Source organism: Neoarius graeffei, chromosome 16 (genome assembly GCF_027579695.1).
Source record: "Neoarius graeffei isolate fNeoGra1 chromosome 16, fNeoGra1.pri, whole genome shotgun sequence".
In the NCBI taxonomy this organism is placed as follows: domain Eukaryota; kingdom Metazoa; phylum Chordata; class Actinopteri; order Siluriformes; family Ariidae; genus Neoarius; species Neoarius graeffei.
Window position 1 is genome coordinate 57571896 of NC_083584.1, and position 15697 is coordinate 57587592.

Below are 15697 nucleotides of genomic sequence, written 5' to 3' on the forward strand. Positions count from 1 at the left end.
TGAAGTAAAAGTTCAGTAAAAAAAACAGCAGAATAAAATAGAATAAAAGTTAAAAAGGCTAAAGTTTAAAACATGCAGAGACTATAAAAGTTAATAAAGTTTAAAACATGTAAAGATGACAATATTAATCAGTTAGCAGAAAGCATCTGAAAACAGCTTGGTCTTTATTGAAGCTGCCAACAGCAGGAGCATTTTTGATGTCCTCTGGGAGTTGGTTCCATAGCTGTACTGCATAGTAGCTAAAAGCTGCTTCACCACACTTTGTTTTAACAACAGGTTTTACCAGTAAATTTTGCTGCTGCGATCTGGTAGATCTGATTGGGTTAGGCCGCTGCAACATATCAGAGAGGTAATTGGGCCCTGTACCATTTAGAGATTTGTACACCAGCAGCAATACTTTAAAGTCAATTCTATAGCTTACTGGAAGCCAGTGAAGGGACCTTAGAATTGGAGTAATGTGCTCTGTTCTTTTTGTTCATGTGAGAACCCTAGCCGCTGCATTTTGAACCAGCTGAAGTCATTTGATGGTCTTTTTTGGCAGGCCTGTGAAAAGGCCATTGCAGTAGTCAACCCTACTAGAGATGAAGGCATGTATAAGTTTTTCCAGATCATTTTTTGACATAAGTCCTCTTAGTTTGGAAATGTTTTTTTAGGTGATAAAATGCCGATTTAGTGATTGCTTTCATGTGACTGTCAAAGTTTAGCTCACAGTCAATGAAAACACCAAGATTTTTAACCATATATTTTGTTTTAATCCCCTTTGTGTCAAGAATAGTGGTAATCCTGAGTCTTTTTATCTTTTTTCCCAAATAGAATTACTTCTGTTTTATCTGTGTTCAGCTGAAGAAAATTTTGTGACATCCAGTTGTTGATTTGGTCGATACACTGGTAGAGACATTCAAGGGGGGCATAATCATTAGGTGATAGAGCAAAATAAATTTGGGTGTCATCTGCATAGCAGTGATACAAAATTGAGTTGTTCTTGATAATTTGTCCAAGTGGGAGCATATAAAGGTTGAATAGTAATGGTCCAAGGATCGACCCCTGGGGGACACCACAGGTCAAGGACATTGATGTTGAGGTACAATTTCCCATGGTAACAAAGAAGCTTCTATCTTTTAAGTATGATTTTAACCAGTTGATAACTTTACCAGTCAACCCAACCCAGTGTTCAAGTCGATATAGCAGTATGTTGTGATCGACAGTATCAAAAGCTGCACTGAGGTCCAGTAACACCAGGACCGATGTTTTGCCTGCATCAGTATTAAGACGTATGTCATTTATAACTTTAAATCAGCGCTGTTTCAGTGCTATGATTGGCACGAAATCCTGACTGAAAGTTATCAAAACAGCTGTTTGATATCAAGAAGGCAGTTAATTGATTGAAGACAATTTTTTTCAAGGATTTTCCCGATGAATGGTAGATTTGATATTGGCCTGTAGTTGTTTAATACTGAAGCATCCAGATTATTCTTTTTAAGTAGGGGCTTTACAACGGCTTTTTTCAGGGACACAGGAACAATGCCAGTCTCTAGGGATGTATTTATGATCTGAAGCACATCTGTAATTATGAGGTGAAGAACAGACTTAAAAAAGTTGGTGGGCAGAATGTCCAATTCAGATGTTGAGGAACTGAGATTTTGTACAGTTTTTTCAAGAGTCTTATAATCAATTAAACAAAATTCTGACATTGTGTTGAAATTGTCTGTCTGTGTCACTGGTGATTGCAGCTTTTCAATTATTTGCAACTGAGATATATTATGAGCAATATTCTGCCGTATTTTATCAATTTTACCTTTAAAGAAGGATGTAAACTCATTGCATTTATTAACTGAGAGAAGTTCAGGTGCTAATTGTGGTGGGGGATTAGTTAGCTTCTCTACTGTTGAAAATAGCACACGGGCATTGTTCATATTCCTGTTAATGATGTTGGAGAAAAAAGACTGTCTTGCTTTATGAATTTCATAATTATATTTACAAAGCATCTCTTTATGGGTTTGATAATGGATGTGAAGTTTAGATTTGCGCCATTTTCTTTCAGTCTTTCTACATTCTCTCTTTAGCAATTTAACAGCTGGGTATTGCTTCCATGGTGCTTTCTGCTTGTCATTGACTCTTTTGATTTTGAATGGAGCAATATCATCCATAATTTGGGTCATATTTAAATTAAAAATTTCCAGTAAATCATCTACAGGGTCTGACATTTTGGTTGAGATCCGAGAGAGAGCTTGCTCAAAGAGAACACGTGTTGTCGTTTATGACTCTCCTACCCATAGTCGTTGAGCTGTTCTGAATGTGAGGAGACATAGAAACATCAGAGAAAACACAGAAATGATCAGATAAGGCCAGGTCAACAACAGTAGTAGAAACAGTAAGACCCTTTGTGATGACGAGGTCAAGGGTCCCCGATAGCAAAGGGTCGTTGAAACGACGTAGAGTTTTGGTCAGAATGGTCGGTTTCCGTCGTACGTCAGAAAATCAACGTTGAAACGGCGCCGTGAAACGTCGATTTCTCCGCCGTCTGAGAGGGTCGATTTATCACCGTTGAATCAACGTGGGTAAAGGTTGATCTGTCGACCGTCAGAGAAGGTTGAATATACGACGTTGAACCATCGTCACTTTTGCCGGCCAGTTTTCAACATTGGTAGGATGAGCAACTAATTGGCCCGTAGCCAGGGGGGATCGGAGGGTTCGTTCGATCCCCCCCCCCGCGACACCGCGCCCCGGACACACACGCCCCTCAAGATTACTCAAGATTTATTCATTTGTTCATGTCCGATGAATATACATTGATTCACATTTAAATTTACAATATCAAATCCAGACTAATCAAAAAAGAAAAGTAGACTAAGTGAGGACGAGTTAGAAAAACGGGTTCATTTCTCCTATGTTTATGTTTACACGTTTTGTTCAGACTGCTTTACACCCCAATCCAGTGGGTGGCGGTAATGCCCCCATTAGACCCCTTTCACTGACGTCACCCGAAACCGGAAGTAAACAAACCCTGCGCCACATTGGAAGACCAACAAACTCGTGATTTGGGGGAAATAACGGCAGCGCGTGGTATGTGAACCCACGAGGCACTTGGTTCATCAAAAACCTACAATGGTAAACTTTTGTGCTGTGTTAGGGTTCTAACAAAGCTGATGGGAAAGGTGAAAAGAAGTCTTTCTACAGAATACCAGCTGTGATTGAGACACAAGCAAACCAAGGAGCTTTCTGCCAGGAGACAGAGAGAGGATTTAGCTGCTTTATGCAGAGCGGATCTGAATACTTCAAGTCTATTTTGTTACTGGTAAGTCACTAGGCTAGAGTGTTGTAGAACATTTTTTTAAATGTTTACTGAATAAAAACATCCTTAATTTTATCAAATATTCTCTACTCTATATTTCATTTCTTTCTTTTGTTTTAATTTTCCTCCCTCCATTCCTCTTTGGATTTTAAATATAGTTTTTCCCCATGTCCAAATAATGAGGTAGGGTGGCATTTAGAAACCCATAGCCTACTGCTGACTTTCTTTATCAATGCTGCATCAAATTAATTTTGGTTATGTTTTTCTGTTTCCATGTACAGGTCTGCGCCGCAGGAGGAATAGGCCACAATTATAAATAAATCATAAAATGTTTCTAAGAACTTGCTCAAGTGTGTTCTGTTCCTTATAAATGTTAAAAGTTATGCCTCATTAGATAGCTTGACAAACATTAGGAGAGGTGCATTGTTGCATGCATTTTTATATCCTGTTGTACATTAAACAGGACGTAGCCTACGCACATTGATATAAATTTTCACTTTCATGGTTGAAGTATGCATGTGTGTGTTCCTCCTAGGCAAAAGCCCCGATGCTTTATTGTTAGCTAGTTTAATTTAGCCTGTTTTGCTTAATTTGTAGCCTTCCTGTTGTACATAAAACAGGAAGTAAAGTTGGATGAATCATCGCCGAAAATTCAACTATAAATCGACCGAAATACGTAGTTGAATAAAGGGTGAAAGGGGGTCTATTCTCTGTCGACCACCAGCCACTTTTCAACGTTGTTTCAACGGAAACTCGTATGAGCAAAGCGGTGTTGAATCAACGTCGGTGATCGACGGTGATTCGACGGCGTATAGGTCGAAGAACATGCCGATGATTCCACGTCGAATCAACGACCCTCTGCTATCTGGGGTATGACCACGAGAGTGGGTCGGCCCCTGTACATGTTGTACTAGGTTGAAGTTGTCAATAAGTGCAAATAGTTCTCTGGCATAAATGTTTTCAGGATTATCTACATGCAAGTTAAAATCCACAGATATAATAAGACAGTCAAACTCTAAGCAAATGACTGACAACAGTTCACCAAACTCTTCCAGAAAAACTTTGGCTGAATGTCTCGGAGGCCTGTAAATAGTTAATAACAATATGTTAGGAGAGCATGTAACAAGTGCACATAAGTGTTCAAAGGATGTAAAATCACCAAGTGAGGATTGTTTACATTGAAAAGAGGCTTTGAATATATTTGCGATCCCTCCACCTTTCCCCTGTCGGGTAGCATTCATGAAATTAAAATTTGGGGGAGCTGCTTCAATAAGGGAGCTGCTTCAATAAGGCAAATAACTATTTGTTTGATCCAGCCAAGTTTCAGTTAGAAGCAAAAAATCAAGATTGTGTTTGCAGATAAGATCATTAATTAAAAATGACTTGTTTGAAAGTGATCTAACGTTCAGAAGAGCTAGCTTTACAGAAAGTCTAGAAGTAATATCCGCTTGGGCACTCTGATGTTGTTTTGAAACAGGAAGGAGACTAGACTGGTTTACCCCCTGGGTTAAATATGCTCTATGTTTTCTATTTCTTACCAACACAGGAATAGAGAATGGCAGAGGCATACTGGGTCCCAGCTTGTTTTCAAAACTACACCCAATGCAGGGACCCACAGCACATCATACAAGACTCTCTGTATGTTCCATGAGGTTGTAAGGGGGAAGGATTGGAGATGTCATGTATTTTTTAGATGATGAAAAAGATTGGTAGCCAGCTGAAAGTCCTGGGCAAACACAATTCAGTCTGTTGGTTGATTTTCGATGAACTGGGTACACTGCTTGTCGCGAATAATTTGGGCTGGAAAAAGAGAGTGCAGCCATTGGCAGCAGTCTCTGCATACTTTTAGGGAAATCCATGCAGGGGGGAGACGGAGATGGTACAATAAAGTCAGAAGAGCGAGACTTTGGTGAGGTCTTTGTGAGTGTCTCCATGACTGTCTCTGTGGTGACTGTCTCCATGACTGTCTCTGTGGTGACTGTCTCCCTGACAGTCTCTGTGATACTTGCATGGGGTCGAGATGTGGATGATGCAGCCTTGGCATGATTGTCTTTGGTCAGGTCCTCAATCTGGATGGAATCACATGATGGAATCGCATGCTCACATTCTCCATGTGATTGTTGATGTCCTTGGCAGTCTGCCCCAGATGGCTGTGTGTCCTTGGTGAAGACTTGCATGGATGATTGTTTTGGCTTTGCAGAGGTATTGTTGATATTTGTAACTAGGTCAGTCTGCGATATCTTATCAACTGTTTTCCTCAATGTTGGCTGAGAGAAAATTGCATGTTGTAGAGCAAGGCTATAATGATCAGCTAAAACTTTGGTCCCAATTCAGCTGAGTTCAGTGCTATTTGGCTTGAAGAATTCTCTGCGATTCCAGAAAAGGTTAAAATTGTCTATGAAGTTCATACCAAATAAAAAACAAGTTTTTCCAAGCCAGGTGTTAAGACTGAAGAGTCGAGTAAATGGAAAGCTTCCCCTTGCAGGGAGTGGGTCACTGATAAAAGATTGTATTCCAGTCTTATAGAGATCAGAAAAAAGTTTTCTGAAATCATCTTGAACAAACAGCTGTTCTTTGAAAACATCATTTGCTCCCACATGCACAACAATACGTTTGATAGTTTTATGCTCAGACATGAGTTTCAAAATGCTGTCTTTGGTGTCAGAGATGGATGCATTTGGAAGGCAGCAAATAATCATCCCATGTCCTTTTAAATGTCTTGCAGTGGAATCACCAAGTACAAGGGTTGTGGGATCAGATGGTGTTACGAGCTGCTTTTTGCCTCTTCCCACAGCTCTTCGGTTGTGGTGCGATCTCTTTCTATGATGTGTTTGTCTGCCTGAAAATTCCGCTTCTACATCCCTGAGGCATTCAAATTTGTTCTGAAGCTTTATGGGCTGTGGATTTTCCATAGGATTGTAAATCCTATTGTAGTTTGTAGACCTGGCTCTATTTCTAATAGCATGGCTGTGGAGCATGGGTTGCATAGTATCAGAACGAACTGGTGTTGAGGTAATTACTCTTCTGTTTTTATTTTTGGGCCTGCCACCCATCATGTGCCAGTTTTCTGTACTCACATTTTGCCCTGTTAGATCGATGATTTCATCCACTCGATCTGCAATGCCATTGGCCTGTTGGGGTGCAATCTCTGCATTCTCAGCCACTGTTTCTGTACTCCTTTCCTGAGATATCACTCTTAATTCGTCCGTCTTTGGCAGGGCATCAATCTTTGATTCCAGGATAGAAATCCTCTGTTCTAGTTCTGTGCATTTTCTGCAGAATCTCCTGGATTTTTTGCCCCCTGGCATTTTATTTTAAAAGCTAACTTATCTTATCTCGTCTCGTCTCGTCTTCTTCCGCTTATCCAGGACCGGGTCGCGGAGGCAGCAGTCTAAGCATGGAAGCCCAAACTTCCCTTTCCCCAGACACCTCGGCCAGCTCCTCAGGAAGAACACCGAGGCGTTCCCAGGCCAGCCGAGAGACATAGTCCCTCCAGCGTGTCCTGGGTCTTCCCCGGGGCCTCCTCCCGGGGGGACATGCCTGGAACACCTCCCCAGGGAGGCGTCCAGGAGGCATCCGAAAAAGATGCCCGAGCCACCTCAGCTGGTTCCTCTCGATGTGGAGGAGCAGCGGCTCTACTCCGAGCTCCTCCCGAGTGACTGTGCTTCTCACCCTATCTCTAAGGGAGCGCCCAGCCACCCTGCGAAGGAAACTCATTTCAGCCGCTTGTATCCGCGATCTTGTTCTTTCTGTCATTACCCAAAGCTCATGACCATAGGTGAGAGTCGGAACGTAGATCGACCGGTAAATTGAGAGCTTCGCCTTTTGGCTCAGCTCCTTCTTCACCACGACGGACCGGTAAAGCGACCGCATCACTGCGGAGGCTGCACCGATCCGCCTGTCGATCTCACGCTCCATCCTTCCCTCACTCGTGAACAAGATCCCGAGATACTTAAACTCCTCCACTTGAGGCAGGACTTCTCCACCAACCTGGAGAGGGCAAGCCACCCTTTTCCGGTCGAGAACCATGGCCTCGGACTTGGAGGTGCTGATTCTCATCCCAGCCGCTTCACACTCGACTGCAAACCGCCCCAGTGCATGCTGAAGGTCCTGGTTTGAAGAAGCCAACAGGACAACATCATCCGCAAAAAGCAGAGATGAAATCCTGTGGTTCCCAAACAGGATTCCTTCCGGCCCCTGGCTGCGCCTAGAAATTCTGTCCATAAAAATTATGAACAGAACCGGTGACAAAGGGCAGCCCTGACGGAGTCCAACATGCACTGGGAACAGGTCTGACTTACTGCCGGCAATGCGAACCAGACTCCTGCTCCGTTCGTACAGGGACCGGACAGCCCTTAGCAAAGAGCCCCGAACCCCATACTCCCGAAGCACCCCCCACAGAATACCACGGGGGACACGGTCGAATGCCTTCTCCAGATCCACAAAGCACATGTGGACTGGTTGGGCAAACTCCCATGAACCCTCGAGCACCCTATGAAGGGTATAGAGCTGGTCCAGTGTTCCGCGACCAGGACGAAAACCGCATTGTTCCTCCTGGATCCGAGGTTCGACTATCGGTCGAATTCTCCTCTCCAGTACCCTGGAGTAAACTTTCCCTGGGAGGCTGAGAAGTGTGATTGGAGCACACTCTCCGGTCCCCTTTCTTAAAAAGAGGGACCACCACCCCAGTCTGCCACTCCAGAGGCACTGTCCCCGACCGCCACGCGATGTTGCAGAGGCGTGTCAACCAAGACAGCCCCACAACATCCAGAGACTTGAGATACTCAGGGCGGATCTCATCCACCCCCGGTGCCTTGCCACCGAGGAGCTTGCAAACCACCTCAGTGACTTCGGCTTGGGTAATGGACGAGTCCACCTCTGAGTCATCAGCCTCAGTCTCCTCAGTGGAAGACATGACGGTGGGATTGAGGAGATCCTCAAAGTATTCCTTCCACCGCCCGACAATGTCCCCAGTCGAGGTCAACAGCTCCCCACCCGCACTGTAAACAGTGTTGGCAGAGTACTGCTTCCCCCTCCTGAGGCGCCGGACGGTTTGCCAGAATTTCTTCGAGGCCGACCGATAGTCCTTCTCCATGGCCTCCCCGAACTCCTCCCAGTTCCGAGTTTTTGCCTCCGCAACTGCCCGAGCTGCAGCACGCCTGGCCTGCCGATACCCGTCGGCTGCCTCAGGAGTCCTGGAGGTCAACATGGCCCGATAGGACTCCTTCTTCAGCTTGACGGCATCCCTTACTTCCGGTGTCCACCACCGGGTTCGGGGATTGCCGCCACGACAGGCACCGGAGACCTTGCGGCCACAGCTCCGAACAGCTGCATCCACAATGGAGGTAGAGAACATGGTCCACTCAGACTCAATGTCCCCCGCCTCCCTCGGAAGCTGGGAAAAGCTCTCCCGGAGGTGGGAGTTAAAGACCTCCCCGACAGAGTGCTCGGCCAGACGTTCCCAGCAGACCCTCACCATACGTTTGGGCCTGCCAGGTCTGTCCAACTTCCTCCTCCGCCAGCAGATCCAACTCACCACCAGGTGGTGATCAGTTGACAACTCAGCCCCTCTCTTCACCCGAGTGTCCAAGACATAGGGTCGGAGATCAGATGACACGACTACAAAGTCGATCATCGACCTCCGACCTAAGGTGTCCTGGTGCCACGTGCACTTATGGACACCCCTATGCTCGAACATGGTGTTCGTTATGGACAAACTGTGACTAGCACAGAAGTCCAATAACAAAACACCACTCGGGTTCAGATCGGGGAGGCCGTTCCTCCCAACCACGCCCCTCCAGGTGTCACTGTCATCGCCCACGTGAGCATTGAAGTCCCCCAGTAGCACAATGGAGTCCCCAGTCTGAGCACCCCTCAGTACCTCTCCCAGGGACTCCAAGAAGGCTGGATACTCTATACTGCTATTTGGCCCGTAGGCACAAACAACAGCAAGAGCCCTCTCCCCAATCCGAAGGCGCAGAGAGGCGACCCTCTCGTTCACTGGGGTAAACTCCAACACATGGCAGCTGAGCTGGGGAGCTATAAGGAAGCCCACACCAGCCCGCCGCCGCTCACCACGGGCGACTCCAGAGAAGTGGAAAGTCCAGCCCCTCTCGAGGAGCTGGGTTCCAGAGCCCAAGCTGTGCGTGGAGGTGAGCCCGACTATCTCTAGCCGGTACCTCTCAACCTCCCGCACAAGCTCAGGCTCCTTCCCCCCCAGCGAACACTGTCCCCATATATATATAACTTATCTTATAAAGATGAAAAATAAAATGAAAAAAATAGTGGAAATTAAATGAGAAAGTAAAGTAAAATAAAGATCAAGCAGGAACAAAGCAAAGAAGCGTCCTACTCGCTTGAGTAGGCGGAGCAGAAAACTAGTGGCCAGTGTTAGTAATTACCAGTCATACACACCACCTAGTGGTCAGTGTTAGTAATTACCAGTCATACACACCGCCTCGTGGCCAGTGTTAGTAATTACCAGTCAGACACACCGCCTAGTGGCCAGTGTTAGTAATTACCAGTCATACACACCGCCTCGTGGCCAGTGTTAGTAATTACCAGTCATACACACCGCCTAGTGGCCAGTGTTAGTAATTACTAGTCATACACACCGCCTAGTGGCCAGTGTTAGTAATTACCAGTCATACACACCGCCTATTGGTCAGTGTTAGTAATTACCAGTCATACACACCGCCTATTGGTCAGTGTTAGTAATTACCAGTCATACACACCGCCTAGTGGCCAGTGTTAGTAATTACCAGTCATACACACTGCCTAGTGGTCAGTGTTAGTAATTACCAGTCATACACACCGCCTCGTGGCCAGTGTTAGTCATTACCATATTTTCTGGACTATACGTCGCTCCGGAGTTTAAGTCGCATCAGCCAAAAAATGCATTATGAAGACGAAAAAAACATATATACGTCGCACCGGACTATAAGTCGCACTTTTTTGAAGGGTTATTCTATCCATAGAATCTGTGATTGTATCTGATAAGCGGCGCGTGGTTACTGCGCGACTGCATTGTTTATTTAATAAACGAACAGCTGAGCAGTGATAACGCGCCCTTTGCCCTGTAAGTAGCCTAGTCTGATTATTTTAAATATCTACTACTATCTTTAATACTATCACTATCGTTATTACGAATAGATATTATTATTATAACTAATATTAGTAGCCTATTACTGATGCATTAATCAGTTTGCTTTTAGAATATTTTTACTGGTAGGGCTTATTATCGCCCCATGGCTCTTTCATCTGTGTTATTAAAGCTGTAGTCATCATCGAGGAGTGTCATTCTTCATTTTTGTCGAATTTTATTTCATCAAATCAGAGGCCAAGTAGGCTATAGGTATATCATCTCCAAAGACAGGTACGGTAGTAAAAACAAACGTCTAGTGAAAAACAACAACAACCGCTCAGAGAAAAAAAACAGGCAGAGAGTGCGCCTGCCAGTTAACGTCATATCAGATAAAAACATTTATTCAGACCATTAACACCATAACATCAGAGATGAAGAATAAAGTTCATCTTGGAAGGAGAGTTATTTTTAAAAATGCAAAACAAAATCATTTATAATAGCTCAGAGAAAAACTGGCTGAATATGTACCGTAACATCAAGTTATTCAATAGGCCTAAAATCATTACATAACTTATTTAAATAACTATAGGCCTATCATTAATAATAAAACACAGGTCAATCAAGTTTATCAAGCTGACGATTTCACTCCAAATCAGCAAATCCATTGAATTCCTCATCCTCGGTGTCGCTTCTGAACAACTCTGCCAACTCCAGCGGCAGACGAAGCGCCATTTCCTCTTCTTCTGCGTGGCTGTCGTCAGACTCGGCATCAGCTCCAGTTATTCCAGCCTTTCGAAACCCCGACAGGATGGTTTCCGTTGTCACTGAAGCCCATGCTTTGTCAATCCACCCGATGACATCAAGGAAAGTTGCATGGCGCATCCTCCCGGTTGGCGTGAAGCTGTGTTCCCCATCAATCATCCACTGCTCCCACAGTTGTCGCAGAACTGCCTTGAAGCTCCGGTTCACCGAGATGTCCAGTGGCTGGAGCACTTTTGTCAAGCATCCAGGAATGATGGCAGGGATGGAGTTGAAAGCCTTCAATTTTTCTTTAAACTGTGGTGTGATGTGCACCCGCATACTGTCCATCACAAGCAGGGCCTTGCGTGTTTTGAAGAACCCATCCGGACACTTGGCATAGCACTTTGTCAGCCACACGTTCATCATGTCCTGGTCCATCCACCCCTTCTCATTCACGGCCAGGACAACTGACAGGGGGCATTCAATTTTCGGCATCGTTTTGCATTTGAAGATGACCATGGGAGGCAACTTCATTCCGTCTCCACAGCATGCCAGCACCACTGTGAAGTGTGACTTCTCATGACCCGTTGTCACTATGTTCACAGTCTTTACCCCCTTTTCTGCAACACTTCGGCCCATGGGGATGTCAAATGTAAGGGGGACTTCATCCATGTTGATGATATGGTCTGGTGTCACGTTGTGCTCAGCTACTTCATTTGTCAGAAACTCGCGGAAGTTATCGATTTTGACTTGGAAGTCGGCCGGCAGTTTTTGACACACGGTTGTCCATGCTCGGATAGAGAGGCGGTTACGTTGCATAAAGCGGTAACACCAAGACGGACCCCCTGCAAAGTCCGCTATATCCATTGCCTTGGCAATTACCTGAGCATGGAGCCGTAACTGCACAGTTGACAGGCCTCTCCCGGCAGCGCGTTGTTCAAGGACCCATTTGTATACCTCCTCTTCTAAATGTGGCCATCTAGCCTTTAGCCCTCGGTTAGCTTTTTTTGTTTTCTTCATTCCCTTCAAATTATCCTCCGCTTTTCTCCAGTCCCCAACAAGTTTTTCACTGCATCCAAACTTTCGTTCAGCTGACCTATTACCATTTTCGGCTGCATATTTAATTACTTGCAGCTTGAATTCAGCAGTATATGATTTTCTTTTTGGCGGCATATTTCTGTTCAGTCGTTGTTGTTGTAATGCTAATTTGTTTTGTTGTTGTCAGTTGTAATGGTATTTTTTTCTTTCAGTGGTATTAATAGAGTACACGGCACATACTTGCATGCAAAGCTACATAGCGCCCTCTCGCGGTGAAAAAAAAAACATATATACGTCGCACCGGAGTATAAGTCGCATGGCCAGCCGAACCATGAAAAAAAGTGCGACTTATAGTCCGAAAGATACGTACCAATTATACACACCGCCTAGTGGCCAGTGTTAGTAATTACCAGTCATACACACCGCCTAGTGGCCAGTGTTAGTAATTACCAGTCATACACACCGCCTAGTGGCCAGTGTTAGTAATTACCAGTCATAAACACCGCCTCGTGGCCAGTGTTCGTAATTACATCATACACACCGCCTAGTGGTCAGTGTTAGTAATTACCAGTCATACACACCGCCTAGTGGCCAGTGTTAGTAATTACCAGACATACACACCGCCTAGTGGCCAGTGTTAGTAATTACCAGTCATACACACCGCCTAGTGGTCAATGTTAGTAATTACCAGTCATACACACCACCTAGTGGTCAGTGTAAGTAATTACCAGTCATACACACCGCCTCGTGGCCAGTGTTAGTAATTACCAGTCATACACACCGCCTAGTGGTCAGTGTTAGTAATTACCAGTCATACACACCGCCTCGTGGCCAGTGTTAGTAATTACCATTCATACACACCACCTAGTGGCCAGTGTTAGTAATTACCAGTCATACACACCGCCTAGTGGCCAGTGTTAGTAATTACCACTCATACACACCGCCTAGTGGCCAGTGTTAGTAATTACCAGTCATACACACCGCCTCGTGGCCAGTGTTAGTAACAGTCATACACACCGCCTAGTGGCCAGTGTTAGTAATTACCAGTCATACACACCGCCTAGTCGTCAGTGTTAGTAATTACCACTCATACACACCGCCTAGTGGCCAGAGTTAGTAATTACCACTCATACACACTGCCTAGTGGTCAGTGTTAGTAATTACCACTCATACACACCGCCTCGTGGCCAGTGTTAGTAATTACCAGTCATACACACCACCTCGTGGCCAGTGTTAGTAATTACCAGTCATACACCGCTTCGTGGCCAGTGTTAGTAACAGTCATACACACCGCCTAGTGGCCAGTGTTAGTAATTACCAGTCATACACACCACCTCGTGGCCAGTGTTCGTAATTACCAGTCATACACACCGGCTCGGCACGGTGGTGTAGTGGTTAACGCTGTCCCCTCACAGCAAGACAGTCCGGGTTCGAGCCCCATGGCCGGCGAGGGCCTTTCTGTGTGGAGTTTGCATGTTCTCCCCGTGTCCGCGTGGGTTTCCTCCGGGTGCTCCGGTTTCCCCCACAGTCCAAAGACATGCAGGTTAGGTTAACTGGTGACTCTAAATTGACCGTAGGTGTGAATGTGAGTGTGAATGGTTGTCTGTGTCTATGTGTCAGCCCTGTGATGACATGGCGACTTGTCCAGGGTGTACCCCGCCTTTCGCCCGTAGTCAGCTGGGATAGGCTCCAGCTTGCCTGCGACCCTGTAGAACAGGATAAAGCGGCTAGAGATAATGAGATGAGATGAAATGAGACACACCGCCTCGTGGCCAGTGTTAGTAATTACCAGTCATACACACCGCCTCGAGGCCAGTGTTAGTAACAGTCATACACACTGCCTAGTGGCCAGTGTTAGTAATTACCAGTCGTACACACCGCCTAGTGGCCAGTGTTAGTAATTACCAGTCATACACACTGCCTAGTGGTCAGTGTTAGTAATTACCAGTCATACACACCGCCTCGTGGCCAGTGTTAGTAACAGTCATACACACCGCCTAGTGGCCAGTGTTAGTAATTACCAGTCATACACACTGCCTAGTGGCCAGTGTTAGTAATTACCAGTCATACACACTGCCTAGTGGCCAGTGTTAGTAATTACCAGTCATACACACCGCCTAGTGGTCAGTGTTAGTAATTACCAGTCATACACACCGCCTCGTGGCCAGTGTTAGTAACAGTCATACACACCGCCTAGTGGCCAGTGTTAGTAACAGTCATACACACCGCCTAGTGGCCAGTGTTAGTAATTACCAGTCATACACACCGCCTAGTGGCCAGTGTTAGTAATTACCAGTCATACACACCGCCTAGTGGTCAGTGTTAGTAATTACCAGTCATACACACCGCCTCGTGGCCTGTTAGTAACAGTCATACACACCACCTCGTGGCCAGTGTTAGTAATTACCAGTCATACACACCGCCTAGTGGTCAGTGTTAGTAACAGTCATACACACTGCCTAGTGGCCAGTGTTAGTAATTACCAGTCATGCACACCGCCTAGTGGCCAGTGTTAGTAATTATCAGTTATACACACCGCCTAGTGGCCAGTGTTAGTAATTACCGGTCATACACACTGCCTAGTGGCCAGTGTTAGTAATTACCAGTCATACACACCGCCTAGTGGTCAGTATTAGTAATTACCAGTTATACACACTGCCTCGTGGCCAGTGTTAGTAATTACCAGTCATACACACCGCCTCGTGGCCATTGTTAGTAATTACTAGTCATACACCGCCTAGTGGCCAGTGTTAGTAATTACCAGTCATACACCGCCTAGTGGCCAGTGTGAGCCAGTAAGGAAATAAAACAAAAGAGACTGGCTATGATATAAGAAAATTCTACAACCGAGAAACAAATGGGAGCTCCACTTTTAGGCAGTGCCTAAATCTATATATTATCTGACCAAAAACAGTGAGGGACAAGGCACTGAGCGAACTGTACTGCGCCATCAGCGACCAACAGACAGCCCATCCAGAGGGACTTCTCATCGTAGCTGGGGATTTCAACCATGCAAATCTCAAAACAGTGTTTCCTCAGTTACATCAACACATTGACTTTCCAACATGGGGAAACAACACACTGGACCAGGTTTACACTACACTGAGAAGAGCATACAAGGCCTCACCCCTCCCCCATCTCGGTGCTTCAGACCACATCACTGTTATGCTAATGACAGCATACAGGCCGAAGGTCAAAGTCACCAGACCGGTCCAGAAGCAGGTACGGGTGTGGCCAGAGGGTGCTTCCTCAGCACTTCAGGACTGCTTTAACATCACAGACTGGGACATGTTTAAGCAGGCAGCCACTTATAACCACCAGATCAACATCCAGGAGTATTCATACACTGTTACAGCCTACATTAGTAAATGCACTGATGATGTCACAGACATTAAAACCATCACAGTACGGGCCAACCAGAAACCATGGCTGACAGGGGAAGTCTATCGGTTACTGAAAGCCCGGAATGCTGCTTTCAGAGCAGGTGATGAGGCTGGTCTGAGATCAGCAAGAGCCAACTTGTCCCGTGGCATCAGACTAGC